This window comes from Bubalus kerabau, chromosome 4, assembly GCF_029407905.1.
Source record: "Bubalus kerabau isolate K-KA32 ecotype Philippines breed swamp buffalo chromosome 4, PCC_UOA_SB_1v2, whole genome shotgun sequence".
NCBI classification, from domain to species: domain Eukaryota; kingdom Metazoa; phylum Chordata; class Mammalia; order Artiodactyla; family Bovidae; genus Bubalus; species Bubalus kerabau.
This window is the reverse complement of record NC_073627.1, coordinates 38026295-38043552: the sequence shown is the minus strand read 5'-3', so window position 1 is coordinate 38043552 and position 17258 is coordinate 38026295.

The window sequence follows — 17258 nt, the reverse complement described above, 5'->3', positions numbered from 1 at the left end:
TCTACACAAAGTTGTTTCCAGTTTGGATGATATAGTCAGGTACATCAAGACTCCCCAGGACATTTTTGTGTATTCTAGCCCCACAGGAAACCCCAGGTCAGCCACCACTGCCATATCTGACTCATAGATAAAGTCACAAATAAGAAGACAGTTTCCATTCTGAGCAACAGTGATGATGTTAAAATCCCTGCAAACATGGAAAACTATCATTTGGAAACAATTCCTGTTCTACCTACCACCTTAGCTGATTTGAGAACTGATGGCTTACCCATGCCCCAAATCAGTGAATTTAGTTTTCTTTACAATAGTTAACAGTCTGATCTTCTTTGTGATACAGACAAGATTGTTCCCTGGAAATGCTCTGGTTTACTAGCAACAAATTTTACAAATCATGTGTATCAATTAGTATGCTTTAGGCTGCAAGGAACAGACTATCCAATGAAAGATAACTTAAACAATAAGAAATGTATGACTTCACAAACCAAGGCATCTTGATAAGCACTCACTCCAGAATTCATCAGATTTAAGACTCAGAGGTATGAGCTGACTTTTCTTACATTCTCTTAGCTTTCCCCTCATGGCAGCTATTTTGCCACCATGCGGGGAAAGCTAAGAGAATTTTCCTATGAAAGGAAAGCTAACAATCACATCCTATGACAATAAACCTAGGAAGGAAAGGGGGTATTTTCTCCCATAGAACTTTCCATTAATTAGGAAAAACTTTCCCAGAAGCTCCCAGCAACTTTTCCTAATGTCTCGATGGTCAGGATTGGTTCACATGCCCAGCTATAGGAAAGGCCTATTTTCAGCCTTTCTGGCTGGAAGTGGGCTTTGCCATCAAGGAAAATGAAGGGGATAGCTAAATAGGCAATCTACCATCACTTCATTTTTATATATAACACTGTTCATTACTTGCTGGTTTTCAGTTAAAACCTCAGAGTTGGTAGGTTCAGGGTAAGGTGTCATGTCCAGATTCTACCATTCACCCTTCTTTTCTTACAGGGTTTTGATCAATTAAAAATTGACAAAGAATTGCCATCAGGTGAGGATAATCACAATAACAACAATAGCATCACTAACACGGGCCCAGAGTGACTGAGCACTACTTCATGTTATGTTCTAAGGGATCACTGTGCATTGTAACAACAACCTGGAACAGGCAGGCCTAGGGGGACAGTTATAGTTATCAGGGAAGGGCTTCATCCTCCTCCTTCCACCTCCTTGGCCTTGCTGTTCCTTGAAAACCACTCTGATGGTCTCATTCTTCCCTGCCCTCAGATAAAATCTGAAGGTGATGGATTTTTCTGTTCACTCTACGGTAATAAAAACTCTGCCAGGTGTGGTTTACACAGGTGTATTTCTTAAAACTCAGTGACTACACACGTCAGATTTTTGCATTTCAACCTAAGTAAATTTTACCTCAAAAGAATCTGGCTGCCAATGCAGGGGACATGGGTTTGATCCCTAGTTGGGGAAGATTCCACATATTGCAGGGAAACCAAACCCATGTGCCACAACTAATAAAGCCTGAGTGCCCTAGAACCTGCGCTCTGCAATGAGAAGCCACCACAATGAGAAGCCCGTGCAGTGCAACTAGAGAGCAGCCCCTGCTCGACACAACTAGAGAAAGCCTGCACACAGCAATTAAGACCCAGTGCAACCAAAAATAAATAAATAAAATTTTAAAAAAAGAAAAACTGTAAACAAATATTGAACTCTATAATGATATGCACACTGAAGTAGTTAGGGGAGGCACACTAGTGTTCGCAATTTATGTTGAAATAATTCCAAAGACAAGAAAGTTGTAGAGCCTGCACTTTAGGCCAGAGAGAGGGTTGGAGCCATTTCTCCTTTTTTTTTTGCCATGACATGTGGCATGTGCGATCTTAGTTCTCTGACTAGGATAGAACCCATGCTCCCTGCAGTGGAAGCCTGGAGAACCACTGGACTGCCAGGGAATTCCCTCTCATCTCTCCCTTTTGAGATAAAATAACTTCATCCCTATTCTCAGCAAATCTCTTAAAGTCAATTCAGTCAAGCTAGTCCCTCTCTTTTCTTCCTTCTCCATGGAAATTAAGAGAAAGAGGATGACTCCCTCCTGACTAAGGATGACCTTTTCCTGAACTTGCTGTGTGGCCAATGGACTGAGGTCAGAGCAATTTCCTGGGGGTCAATCCAGCTCTGCCTCCCTGGTAGGTGTTCTTCACCTCCCTGATATGTACTCCACTCTTTCCAGAAAAAGTTCCTGATTTTCCCATTGGATCCACTTATTTTTCTTCTCTCTGTTGGTGAAGTTTGTGTACAGTCTCATCCCTAACATAGGCTAGAGCATGTGACCCAGTCTGGGCAATCAGAGGCTCTCATTCCCTTGGCCCCAGTGACTGATTGGTTGATGCATTGAGTACCAAGGCAGGTGTCCCCTCTCACTGGATCTGAAGCTGAGGGGATATAAGTTCTCAAGAGAGAGCCCATCATGAAGGATGCTGAGCTAAGAGAGTCCAGATGCAATTGGCATTGTTTGAGCTCCTGTAATCAGCCATGCTTGAAAGCTGGCATACCCTCTGGAGTTTTTAGTTACTTGAGCCAATATTCTTTAAGTCTTTGACTCTGCACATTAAGGCTTATCCTCATCACTGCTGCCTAATCTAGGTCTTGCCATCATTCATTTGGCTTAATGCAAAAGCCTCCTGACTATTCTCTCCTCCTCCAATGCATCTCCCACTTGCTGTCAGAGTAAACTTTCTAAAACACAAATACGATTATATCATGGCTCTGCTTAAAACCTCTCTATGGTGCCCTTATTGCCTACAATTAAAATCCACACTCTTTTGTACACCATGTAATGCCTTGATAACTGGTCCCTACCAGCCTCAAAGTGGAGAGTGAAAAAGTTGGCTTAAAGCTCAACGTTCAGAAAACTAAGATCATGGCATCTGGTCCCATCACTTCATGGGAAATAGATGGGGAAACAGTGGAAACAGTGTAAGACTTTATTTTTTGGGGCTCCAAAATCACTGCAGATGGTGTCTGCAGCCACGAAATTAAAAGATGCTTACTCCTTGGAAGAAAAGTTATGACTAACCTAGATAGCATATTGAAAAGCAGAGACATTATTTTGCCAAAAAAGGTCCGTCTAGTTAAGGCTATGGTTTTTCCAGTGGTCATGTATGGATGTGAGAGTTGGACTGTGAAGAAAGCTGAGTGCCGAAGAACTGATGCTTTTGAACTGTGGTGTTGGAGAAGACTCTTGAGAGTCCCCTGGACTGCAAGGAGATCCAACCAGTCCATTCTGAAGGAGATCAGCCCTGGGATTTCTTTGGAAGGAATGATGCTGAAGCTGAAACTCCAGTACTTTGGCCACCTCATGCGAAGAGTTGACTCATTGGAAAAGACTCTGATGCTGGGAGGGATTGGGGGCAGGAGGAGAAGGGGACGACAGAGGATGAGATGGCTGGATGGCATCACTGACTTGATGGACTTGAGTCTGGGTGATGATGGACAGGGAGGCCTGGTGTGCTGCGATTCATGGGGTCACAAAGAGTCGAACATGATTGAGCGACTGAACTAACTGACTGACCAGCCTCATTTCAGCACTTCCTGTCCTCCCGCCATGCATCCTGACCACAGGAAACTGCTTGCAGCACTCCCAAAGGAATGAAATGGTGCTAAGGCTTTCCATAGTCTCTTCCTTCTGCTGGGAACACCCCTTCTCCCCTTCTCCACTGGATAAACTGTGACTCACTCTTCAGAACCCAGCTGGGGTGTTGCTTTTTCCATGAGGTCTTTACTCACCCTTCTCCAGTATTTCTCTTATACTTATCATAATGCATAACTATCTCCATCTCATGGTTATACATCTCTTTCCCATCAGATATTGGGCTCCTTGAGGGTTTAGATTATTTTAGGGTGACTGTAAATTCATTTTTGCCCAGGAGAGTTTTGGCTTTAATGCCTTGGCAGAATTATTAACAGCACTCTGTTTAACTCTCAAAAGTGTCCTGGTTTGGATGATAAACCATACATTCAGCCTACTTATTCATGATGTCTGCCCTCAACAGAGTGTTATAAAAAATCTCTTTCAAATGAATACATGAATGTGTGACCCTCCCTAGGTCTCATTTTCTTCTATCAGAAAAATGGCTGAGCTAGATGATTTCTAAGTTCTTTACTTCTTGAGGTGATTCAAATAAAGTCAGTAATCCTAAAAGCCAAAACCATCAGATTTATCTTCCCCTCAAAAGGACCTGCCTTACAGAATTACACCTTCAAATATATTCACGCCTGGATCAACAACCCTACAGACCATTACCTTCTGGGAGGCTGGCAACTGACACAATATGGACTGAAGATGGAAGTCTTCTCATCTGAAGACACAGTTCCCTCAGGTAGCCCCACTAGTTGCTGGATAATTTCCTTTGTTTTTGTTCAGTCGCTCAGTTATATCCAACTCTTTGCAACCCCATGGACTTCAGCATGCCAGGCTTCCCTGTCCTTAACCATCTCCTTGAGCTTGCTTAAACTTATGTCCATCAAGTCAGTGATGGACTGACTTCATCTAGTTCAGCCATTTTTCTGATAGAAGAAAATGAGCCCTAGGGAGGGTTGCACATTCATGCATTCATTTGAAAGAGATTTTTTTAACTGTTGAGGGCAGACATCAACAGTCCATCAAGCCATCCAACCACCTCATCCTCTAAAATCCCCTTCTCCTGCCTTCAATCTTTCCCAGCATCAGGGTCTTTTCTAATGAGTCAGCTCTTCACATCAGGTCTTTCCAATGAATATTCAGGATGAATTTCCTTTAGGATTTACTGGTTGGATCTCCTTGCTGTCCAAGGGACTCTCAAGAGTCTTCTCCAACACCACAGTTCAAAAGCATCAATTCTTTGACGCTCAGCCTTCTTTATGGTCCAACTCTCACATCCATACATGACTACTGGGAAAACCATAGCTTTGACTAGATGGACCTTTATCAGCAATGTCCCTGCTTTTTAACAAGCTATCTAGGTTGGTCGTAGCTTTTCTTCCAAGGAGCAGGTGTTTGTTAATTTCATGGCTGCAGTCACCATCTGCAGTGATTTTGAAGTCCAAGAAAGGATAATCTCCTAACAACAGACAAAAAAACAATTTCCATTGGTTCTTGTGATGCGCTTTGCATCAACAGTGTTATGATTGCTCAGACATGTCTCCTGAATTGTAGGCATCGGTTTCTAACCTAGCCCGACCACTTCTCTGCATGCTTTGTCACAGCCGTACAGCAGAATGAAATCCTACCTTGATTAACTCTTGGTTGCTGAAAACCCTCCACCATAAATAGACAGGTAACAGCTGACTGTGGTCACATTGCATTTTACTACTACAGTAGAGTGTGCAAAGTGCTCCCTCATAGCTAAGTTGGTAAAGAATCTGCCTGCAATGCAGGAGACCCGGGTTTGATCCCTGGGGTGGGAAGATCCCCTGGAGAAGGAAATGGCAACCTACTCCAGTATTCTTGCCTGGAGAATCCCATGGACAGAGGAGCCTGGCAGGCTACAGTCCACGGGGTCACAAAGAGTCGGACACGACTGAGCGACTAAACCACCATGAGAGTGTGCAAATCTCTATCTGCAAAACCATTGTAAGAACAGCCAATTAATATTGTTGCATCTTGGTCCTTCAACCGTATAAGTTTATGTATTTACTCACATCTTGTTGCCAAAATTTAATGCAAAGTATTAAATCAACTAGACTTGCACAATTTAAATATTCTACAATCAAACAAGCTTAAAATTGAAGCTGAATTACTTAAAATAAACTTTCACAAAGTGAGCTATGAACTAACAGGTTTTGAATTATTACTTTTTCAATATTAGATGCCTCAGCATTTTTTTTTAAACAAATTGAGGGTCAGTGGAACATGGCTTAGGCTTTAACCAAAATAGCAAAAGGTAGAATTTAAGAAAAATGAAATTCCCCTGATGATAGAAAAAAAAAGGTTGATTTGCATAACTTGTACACATCTACCTCCCCTGAGGCACCAAACAAGAATAAATCTAATACATTTAATGTTTACACTCTACAATGCTATTCTTAGTGGTTAGGAAAAACTTCTTCCTCTAAAGTACTCTAAAAATAAAAGTACCATGAATTTCTCACAGTTGTTTAGAAAAGATATTCAATATTTCATATATCAAATCTCTATTGTATCGTTAGCCTACTTTAATAACAATTCTATAATTATTTACAGTTTCAAATTTACCTGAAAACAACTATATACAGATTTTTTTAAAAGCCCAGCTTTAGCCACTGTGGAGAACAGTTTGGCAACATCTAGATAGTGGTAAAGAATCTGCTTGCCAACGCAGGAGACACAGGAGATATGGGTTTGATCTCTGGTTGGGAAGATCCCCTGAAATAGGAAATGGCAACTCGCTCCAGTACTTTTGCCTGGAAAATTCCATGGACAGAGGAGCCTGGTGGGCTACAGTTCTTAGGGTCACAAAGAGTTGGACACTATTGAGCAACTGAACACACACAGAAAGCAAAACTGAATATGACCCAGCAACCCTACTGCAGAATACATACACTACAACAGTGACTTTTGACATTTTTGGCACCAGATCTCCATCACACTCTTCAAAATGACTGAGGACACCAAAGAAATTTCGTTTATGCAGAAGATACCTATTGATATTTACCTTATTGGAAAGCAAAAGTGACAAAGACTTAAGATATTGATTTATTCATTTAAAACAATGACCCATTCATATTAATGTAAATAAAATTTAGTTAAAATAATCACATTTTCCCAAGCCAAAAAAAAAAAAATTAGTGAGAAGTTTTTGGCATTGTTACATTTTTATGAATCTCTTTGTCTAGCTTATTAAAAAATATCCAGATCCTTATATCTTATTTGTGTTGCAAATCAACATCATGTAGCTCCTGGAAGGCTCCATTGTACATTTATGAGCGAGAAAGGGCAAATAACATCTTTATACTATTTATAAAGATAGTTTTGTTCTCATGGCTCAGACCACACTTTGAGAACCACTGTCCAAAAGAAGCTCAAGAACATGTATAAAAATGTTCTTTCTAGATTTTTTTGTTATAATAAGAAAATGGAACTTACATATCTGTCCCTCTGCAGAGGACTACAAGGGGGGGGTGTGTGTGTATGTGTGCACGCACGTTCAGTTGTGTTTGACTCTGTGTGGCCCATGGACTGTAGCCCGAGAGGCTCCTCTGGCCATGAAATTTTCCAGCCAAGAATACCAGAATGGACTGCCATTTCCTCTTCCAGGAGATCTTCCCAACCCAGATACCCAACCCATGTCTCTTGCATCTCCTATATTGGCAGGGGCATTCTTCGCTGCACTATTGCTGCTTTGCTCACCCCTCGTATTTTCAATGATCAACATGGTGGGTGCTCAGTAAGTATTTGTGGGAGGAGGGAAGGAAGAGACAGAGATATTGAGGAAGAAAGTCCACATATTGTCTGCACCCTCTATAGTGAAAGCGTCTGAGTCCTAATCATTGGAACAACAGGGAATTCTATGCAACTTGCTTTAAAATTTAACTGTACTGTATTTCAGGGACATATTTTCACAGATGGAGACTTTTAGTTCACAGGGTAGGAATGACCAAAAGCCATGTGATTCTTGTATAATTTGAAGGCTTATTCTTCTACTAACTAAAAATAAAGATGTATTAAGGTGTCAGTGGCAAACCACTTCACTATTCTTGCCTTGAGAGCCCCATGAACAGTATGAAAAGGCAAAAAGATAAGACACTGAAAGATGAACTCCCCAGGCTGATAGGTGCCCAACATGCTACTGGAGAAGAGTGGAGAAATAACTCCAGGAAGAATGAGGAGACAGCGGCGAAGTGAAAACAATGCCCACTTGTTGATGTGATTGGTGATGGAAGTAAAGTCTGATACTGTTAAGAGCAATATTGCATAGGAACCTGGAATGTTAGGTCCATGAATCAAGGTAAATTAGAAGTGGTCAAACAGGAGATGGCAAGAGTGAACATCAACATTTTAGGAATCAGTGAAATAAAATGGACTGCAATGGGTGAATTTAACTCAGATGACCCTTATATCTACTACTGTGGGCAAGAATCCCTTAGAAGAAATGGAGTAACCCTAATAGTCAACAAGAGTCCAAAATACAGTACTTGGATGCAACCTCAAAAATGACAGGATGATCTCTGCTTGTTTCCAAGGCACACCATTCAATATCACAGTAATCCAAGTCTATGCCCCAACCAGTAATGCTGAAGAAGCTGAAGTTGAATAGTTCTATGAAGACCTACAAGACTTTCTAGAACAAACACCCAAAAAGATATCCTTTGCACCATAGGGGACTGGAATGCAAAAGTAGGAAGTCAAGAGATACCTGGAGTAACAGGCAAATTTGGCCTTGGAGTACGGAATGAAGCAGGACAAAGGCTAACAGACTTTTGCCAAGAGAACCCACTGGTCATAGCAAACACCCTCTTCCAACAACACAAGAGAAGACTCTACACATGGACATCAACAGATGGTCAATACCGAAATCAGATTGATCATATTCGTTGCAGCCAAATATGGAGAAGTTCTACACAGTCATCAAAAACAGGGCCGGGAGCTGACTGTGGCTCAGATCATGAACTCATTATTGGAAAATTCAGGCTTAAATTGAAGAAAGTAGGGAAAACCACTAGACCATTCAGATATAACCTAAATCATATTCCTCACAATTATACAGTGGAAGTGACAAATAGATTCAAGGGATTAGATCTGATAGACAGACTACCTGAAGAACTATGGATGGAGGTTCGTGACATTGTACAGAAGGCAGTGATCAAGACCATCCCCAAGAAAAAGAAGTACAAAAAGGCAAAATGGTTGTCTGACAAGGCCTTACAAATAGCTGATAAAAGAAGAAAAGTGAAAGGAGAAAAGGAAAAATATACCCATTTGAATGCAGAGTTTCAAAGAATAGCAAGGGGAGATAAGAAAGCCATCCTCAGCTATCAATGCAAAGAAACAGAGGCAAACAGTAGAATGAGAAAGACTAGAGATCTCTTCAAGAAAATTAGAGATACCAAGGAAACATTTCATGCAAAGATGGGCACAATAAAGGACAGAAATGGTATGGACCTAACAGAAGCAGAAGATATTAAGAAGAGGTGGCAAGAATACACAGAACTAAAGAAAAAATATTTTCATGACCCAGATAACCATGATGGTGTGATCACTGACCTAGAACCACACATCCTGGAATGCGAAGTCAAGTGGGCTTTAAGAAGCATCACTATGAACAAAGCTAGTGGAGATGATGGAATTCCAGTTGAGCTATTTCAAATCCTAAAAGATGATGCTGTGAAAGTGCTGCACTCAATATGCCAGCAAATTTGGAAAACTCAGCAGTGGCCACAGGACTGGAAAAGGTCAGTTTTCATTCCAATCCAAAGAAGGGCAATGCCAAAGAATGTTCAAACTACCACACAATTGCACTCATCTCACATGCTAGCAAAGTAATGTGCAAAATTCTCCAAGCCAGGCTTCAACAGTTCGTGAACCATGAACTTCCAGATGTTCAAGCTGGTTTTAGAAAAGGCAGAGGAACCGGAGAGCAAATTGCCAACATCCACTGGATTACAGAAAAAGGAAGAGAATTCCAGAAAAACATCTACTTCTGCTTTATTGATTACACCAAAGCCTTTGACTGTGTAGATCACAAAAAACTGTGGAAAATTTTTCAAGAGATGGGAATACCAGACTACCTTACCTGCCTCCTAAGACATCTGTATGCACATCAAGAAGCAACAGTTAGAACTGGACATGGAACAACAGATTGGTTCCAAATTGGGAAAGGAGTAGGTCAAGGCTGTATATTGTCACCCTGCTTATTTAACTTATATACAGAGCACATCATGCAAAATGCTGGGCTGGATGAAGCACAGGTTGGAATCAAGATTGCTGGGAGAAATATCAATAACCTCAAATATACAGATGACACCACCCTTATGGCAGAAAGCAAAGAGGAACTAAAGAGCCTCTTGATGAAAGTGAAAGAGGAAAGTGAAAAAGCTGGCTTAAAACTCAACATTCAAAAAATGAAGATCATGACATCTGGTCCCATCACTTCATGGCAAATAGATGGGGAAACAATGGAAACAGGGACAGACTTTATTTTGGGGAGTCTAAAATCACTGCAGATGGTGACGCAGCCATGAAATTAAAAGACGCTTGCTCCTTGGAAGAAAAGGTATGACAAATCTAGACAGCATATTGAAAATCAGAGACATTACTTTGCCTACAAAAGTCCATCTAGTCAAAGCTATGGTTTTTTCAGTAATCATGTATGGATGTGAGAGTTGGACCATGAAGAAAGTTGAGCCAAAGAATTGATGCTTTTGAACTGTGGTGTTGGAGAAGACTCTTGAGAGTCCCTTGGACTGCAAGGAGATCCAACCAGACCATCCTAAAGGAAATCAGTCCTGAATATTCATTGGAAGGACTGATGCTGCAGCTGAAACTCCAATACTTTGGCCACCTGATGCAAAGAATCGACTCATTGGAAAAGACCCTGATGCTAGGCAAGATTGAAAGCAGGAAGAGAAGGGGATGACAGAGGATGAGATGGTTGGATGGCATCACCGACTCGATGGACATGAGTTTGAGCAAGCTCCGGGAGTTGGTGATGGACAGGGAAGCCTGGCATGCTGCAATGCATGGAGTCCCAAAGAGTCGGACACAACTGAGCGACTGAACCGAACTGAAGGTGTCAGAGTTGTTAACAATCATGGGCTGAAGACTACTGCCATCTACTGGTGTATTAAGAAGTCCACATGTTATGGGTAAAATGGCTGTTGCCATTAAGAAAAAAAATATTTTGCCCACATTTTGTTTGGAAGTATTCGATAATGCAAACATAAAACTGAAATATTTACTTAAAGACCTTTTTATAAACTAGATAATTAATGTAGAACTCTTTGTTACATACAAATTATTGCATGTACATCAGAGGATTTTCTTAATATAACTTAGGTAAATTTGTTAACATTTTTCTGAGACCAAACAGCAAAATCAATGGTTAAAACAAGTTAACAGTATTGTCTTAATTTAAAGATATTTTCCTTTCTCTCCTCTTATCTTGCTTTTACTTGGTCTCTGACTGTGTGGATCACAATAAACTGTGGAAAATTCTGAAAGAGATGGGAATACCAGACCACCTGACCTGCCTCTTGAGAAACCTGTATGCAGGTCAGGAAGCAACAGTTAGAATTGGACATGGAACAACAGACTGGTTCCAAATATGAAAAGGAGTACGTCAAGGCTGGAAACGCTGGGCTGGAGGAAGCACAAGCTGGAATCAAGATTGCCAGGAGAAATATCAATAACCTCAGATATGCAGATGATACTACCCTTATGGCAGAAAGTGAAGAACTAAAGAGACTCTTGATGAAAGTGAAAGAGGAAAGTGAAAAAGTTGGTTTAAAGCTCAACATTCAGAAAACTAAGATCATGGCATCCGGTCCCATCACTTCATGGCAAATAGATGGGAAAACAATGGAAACAGGGACAGACTTTATTTTAGGGGGGCTCCAAAATCACTGTAGATGGTGACTGCAGCCATGAAATTAAATGACGCTTACTCCTTAGGAGGAAAGTTATGACCAACCTAGATAGCATATTAAAAAGCAGAGACAGTACTTTGTCAACAAAGATCCGTCTAGTCAAGGCTATGGTTTTTCCAGTAGTCATGTATGGATGTGAGAGTTGGACTCTAAAGAAAGCTGAGCGCTGAAGAATTGATGCTTTTGAACTGTGGTGTTGGAGAAGACTCTTGAGAGTCCCTTGGACTGCAAGGAAATCAGTCCTGGGTGTTCATTGGAAGGACTGATGTTAAAGCTGAAACTCCAATATTTTGGCCACCTGATGTGAAGAGCTGACTCATTTGAAAAGACCCTGATATTGGGAAAGATTGAATGCAGGAGGAGAAGGGGACAACAGAGGATGAGATAGTTGGATGGCATCACTGACTCAATGGACATGAGTTTGTGTTAACTCCAGGGGTTGATGATGGACAGGGAGGCCTGGCGTGCTGCAGTTTATGGGGTTGCAAAGACTCAGACATGACTGAGAAACTGAACTGAACTGATTTACATGGTGAGAAATTCCTTAAACCTCATGCAGAAGAAAAAAACAGTAGTCTATAGTAACTGCCACCAAAATATTTGCTCCTTGTAAATAAAACACAAACATCCATGGCCCTTTTTCAACACCTGTTTTTGTTCACTTTTATATCCTCAGTGGCCAGCACTTAAGTTCTGTTCAGTCACTCAGTCGTGTGCGACTCTTTGCGACTCCAGGGACTGCAGCATGCCAGGTCTCCCTGTCCATCACCAACTCCCGGAGCTTGCTCAAACTCATGTCCATCGAGTCGGTGATGCCATCCAACCATCTCATCCTCTGTCATCCCCTTATCCTCCTGCCTTCAATCTTGCCCAGCATCAGGATCTTTTCCAATGAGTCGGTTCTTTGCATTAGGTGGCCAAAGTATTGGAGTTTCAGCTGCAGCATCAGTCCTTCCAATGAATATTCAGGACTGATTTCCTTTAGGATGGTCTGGTTGGATCTCCTTGCAGTCCAAGGGACTCTCAAGAGTCTTCTCCAACACCACAGTTCAAAAGCATCAATTCTTTGGCTCAACTTTCTTCATGGTCCAACTCTCACATCCATACATGATTACTGAAAAAACCATAGCTTTGACTAGATGGACTTTTGTAGGCAAAGTAATGTCTCTGATTTTCAATATGCTGTCTAGATTTGTCATACCTTTTCTTCCAAGGAGCAAGCGTCTTTTAATTTCATGGCTGCGTCACCATCCACAGTGATTTTAGACCCCCCAAAATAAAGTCTGTCCCTGTTTCCATTGTTTCCCCATCTATTTGCCATGAAGTGATGGGACCAGATGTCATGATCTTCATTTTTTGAATGTTGAGTTTTAAGCCAGCTTTTTCACTTTCCTCTTTCACTTTCATCAAGAGGCTCTTTAGTTCCTCTTTGCTTTCTGCCATAAGGGCAAAAGCTAATACAGTTTTGCCAAGAGAACGCACTGGGCATAGCAAACACCCTCTTCCAACAACATAAGAGAAGACTCTACACATGGACATCACCAGATGGTCAACACCAAAATCAGATTGATTATATTCTTTGCAGTCAAAGATGGAGAAGCTCTATACAGTCAACAAAAACAAGACCAGGAGCTGACTGTGGCTCAGATCATGAACTCCTTATTACCAAATTCCGACTTAAATTGAAGAAAGTAGGGAAAACCATTAGACCATTCAGGTATGACATAAATCAAATCCCTTATGATTATACAGTGGAAGTGAGAAATAGATTTAAGGGACTAGATCTGATAGACAGAGTACCTGATGAACTATGGACAGAGGTTCATGACATTGTACAGGAGACAGAATCAAGACCATCCCCATGGAGAAGAAATGCAAAAAAGCAAAATGGCTGTCTGAGGAGGCCATACAAATAGCTGTGAAAAGAAGAGAAGTGAAAAGCAAAGGAGAAGAGGAAAGATATTCCCATTTGAATGCAGAGTTCCAAAAAATAGCAAGGAGAGATAAGAAAGCCTTCCTCAGTGATCAATGGAAAGAAATAGAGGGAAACAACAGAATGGTAGGGTTTAGAGATCTCTTCAAGAAAATGAGAGCTACCAAGGGAACATTTCAGGCAAAGATGGGCTCGATAAAGGACAGAAATGGTATGGACCTAACAGAAGCAGAAGATATTAAGAAGAGGTGGCAAGAATACACAGAAGAACTGTACAAAAAAGATCTTCACGACCCAGATAATCACGATGGTGTGATCACTGACCTAGAGCCAGACATCCTGGAATGTGAAGTCAAGAGGACCTTAGAAAGCATCACTATGAATAAAGCTAGTGCAGGTGATGGAATTCCAGTTGAGCTATTTCAAATCCTGAAAGATCATGCTGTGAAAGTGCTGCACTCAATATGCCAGCAAATTTGGAAAACTCAGCAGTGGCCACAGGACTGGAAAAGGTCAGTTTTCATTCCAATCCCAAAGAAAGGCAATACCAAAGAATGCTCAAACTACCACACAATTGCACTCATCTCACACGCTAGTAAAGTAATGCTCAAAATTCTCCAAGCCAGGCTTCAGCAATACATGAACCGTGAACTTCCAGATGTTCAAGCTGGTTTTAGAAAAGGCAGAGGAACCAGAGATCAAATTGCCAACATCTGCTGGATCATAGAAAAAGCAAGAGAGTTCCAGAAAAACATCTATTTCTGCTTTATTGACTATGCCAAAGCCTTTGACTGTGTAGATCACAATAAACTGTGGAAAATTCTGAAAGAGATGGGAATACCAGACCACCTGCTGCCTCTTCAGAAACCTATATGCAGGTCAGGAAGCAACAGTTAGAACTGGACATGGAACAACAGACTGGTTCTAAATAGGAAAAGGAGTATGTCAAGGCTGTATATTGTCACCCTGTTTATTTAACTTATATGCAGAGTACATTATGAGAAACACCAGGCTGGAAGAAGCACAAGCTGGAATCAAGATTGCCAGGAGAAATATCAATAACCTCAGATATGCAGATGATACCTCCCTTATGGCAGAAAGTGAAGAAGAACTAAAGAGCCTCTTGATGAAAGTAAAAAAGGAGAGTGAAAAAGTTGGCTTAAAGCTCAACATTCAGAAAACTAAGATTATGTCATCTGGTCCCATCACTTCATGGGAAATAGATGGGGCAACAGTGGAAACAGTGTCAGACTTTATTTTTTTGGTCTCCAAAATCACTGCAGATGGTGATTGCAGTCATGAAGTTAAAAGATGCTTACTCCTTGAAAGGAAAGTTATGACCAACCTAGATAGCATATTAAAAAGCAGAGATATTACTTTGCCAACAAAGGTCCATCTAGTCAAGGCTATGGTTTTTCCAGTGGTCATGTATGGATGTGAGAGTTGGACTGTGAAGAAAGCTGAGCATTGAAGAATTGATGCTTTTGAACTGTGGTGCTGGAGAAGACTCCTGCGAGTCCCTTGGACTGCAAGGAGATCCAACCAGGCCATCCTAAAGGAGACCAGTCCTGGGTGTTCATTAGAAGGACTGATGCTGAGGCTGAAACTCCAATATTCTGGTCACCTCATGCAAAGAGTTGACTCATTGGAAAAAACCCTGATGCTGGGAGGGATTGAGGGCAGGAGGAGAAGGGGATGACAGAGGATGAGATGGCTGGATGGCATCACTGACTCAATGAACATGAGCTTGGGTGAACTCTGGGAGTTGGTGATGGACAGGGAAGCCTGACATGCTGTGATTCATGGGGTTGCAAAGAGTCGGACACGACTGAGCAACTGAACTAAACTGAACTGATAAGGGTGGTGTCATCTGCATATCTGAGGTTATTGATATTTCTCCCGGCAATCTTGATTCCAGCTTGTGCTTCATCCAGCCTGGCATTTCACATGATGTACTATGCATATAAGTTAAATAAGCAGGGTGACAATATATAGCCTTGACCTACTCCTTTCCCAATTTGGAATCAGTCCGTTGTTCCATGTCAGGTTCTAACTGGACATAATGGATCTCATAAAGGATTGCAATAAATATTGTGGGAAGAAGGTGGGGAGGGAAGGAGAGAAGATGTAAGGGAGGAAGGAAGGTTGATTGTGCTCACAAAAAGAGAAAGAAATGCTCACAAGAAGAAGAGATCTTCAGAGTTCCTTCCATCTCTATGATTCTAGAATATTAGTAACTATGACAAGGAAGCCCATGGTGAATTACAAAGATTTCAAAGGCAACCAAAAGTCACTGCAAAAAACAGATCCAGGCATCCTTGCCCTCCATCATCAATGAAACAGCCCTGCCTTTAAAGATGATTACCAAGAAGTCCCCATTTTTTCAAATACTCACTAAGTCTCCACTATTATGAATCCGGGTAGGGAAAATCCATCAAAACATGAAAATATTCACCCACCAACTTCCAGTTAGTCCCCTTGCAAAAAAAAACCCTCCCAACTTAATATCCATGACTGTTTCCACCTATCTAGTTAACACCTTGTCCCTTGGGTGATGTAAAGATTTTGCATAATAAAATTAAAATACTGTACAATGAAAATTTGTTAGAAAGTAAAATTCAGATCTTCCAACAAAAGAAGGATTTGGACTTTCCTGTTACATATGTTCCAGTAGAGATGGGTGTATGTGGCTTTCTTGTCTTCATCAGCCTAACTCTTCAGGGAGAGCTTGATTGCAAAAAACCTTCACAGACCTCCCTGTGTAGTCAACTCTTTTATAAACACTTAGGGCACCATGTACTCTTCAGAACAGCACTCGCTACTGTTAACATTTTATATTTATTCATGGAATTGTTTAACTATCTCCTCTTGATGACTTTAAGTTCTGTGAGGGGACCTTGGGTTTGCTCAACATTCATTGCATCACCCGTGCTTGGCAGAGAGCAGGCATGACATACATACTTTTACAGCAAATGAATTACATAATGAATTCACAGGAGCAGCACGTTAAACCCAGATGAGATCAGAATGCTTTTTGTTCTTAAAAAAAAAAAAAAAGTACTAAAATGCCAAAACAAACCGCTCTCAATATGACGCTATATTTCTCAAAAAAAAAAAAAAATGTAGCTACCATTCTTCACTCAATCACCCTTTTTCATTCTTCTGGCTTAAGCAGATTTTGGTTCTTAAAAAAAAAAAACCACGCTATTTGTGCTTTTAAAAGTAATACAAGAAATACAAGAAAACATTCATGTTTACAATTTTTCTGAAAAAAAGAGTAGAAGACTGCTACTGCTAAGTCGCTTCAGTCGTGTCCGACTCTGTGCGACCCCATAGACAGCAGCCCACCAGGCTCCCCCATCCCTGGGATTCTCCAGGCAAGAACACTGGAGTGGGTTACCATTTCCTTCTCCAATGCATGAAAGTGAAAAGGGAAAGTGAAGCCGCTCAGTCGTGTCTGACTCTTAGCGACCCCATGGACTGCAGCCCACCGGGCTCCTCCATCCATGGAATTTTCCAGGCAAGAGTATTTGAGTAGGGTGCCACTGCCTTCTCCGAGTAGAAGACTGGCCCACCAGATTTTAAAACATAGTTAAAAGCTCACTGTAACAATTTATTATCAAAGCAGATAGAAACAGGTAACAAACAGAAAGTACTTATTGTATGTAACCAAGTACATACATGAATTTAATGAAATGGCAACCCACTCCAAGTACTC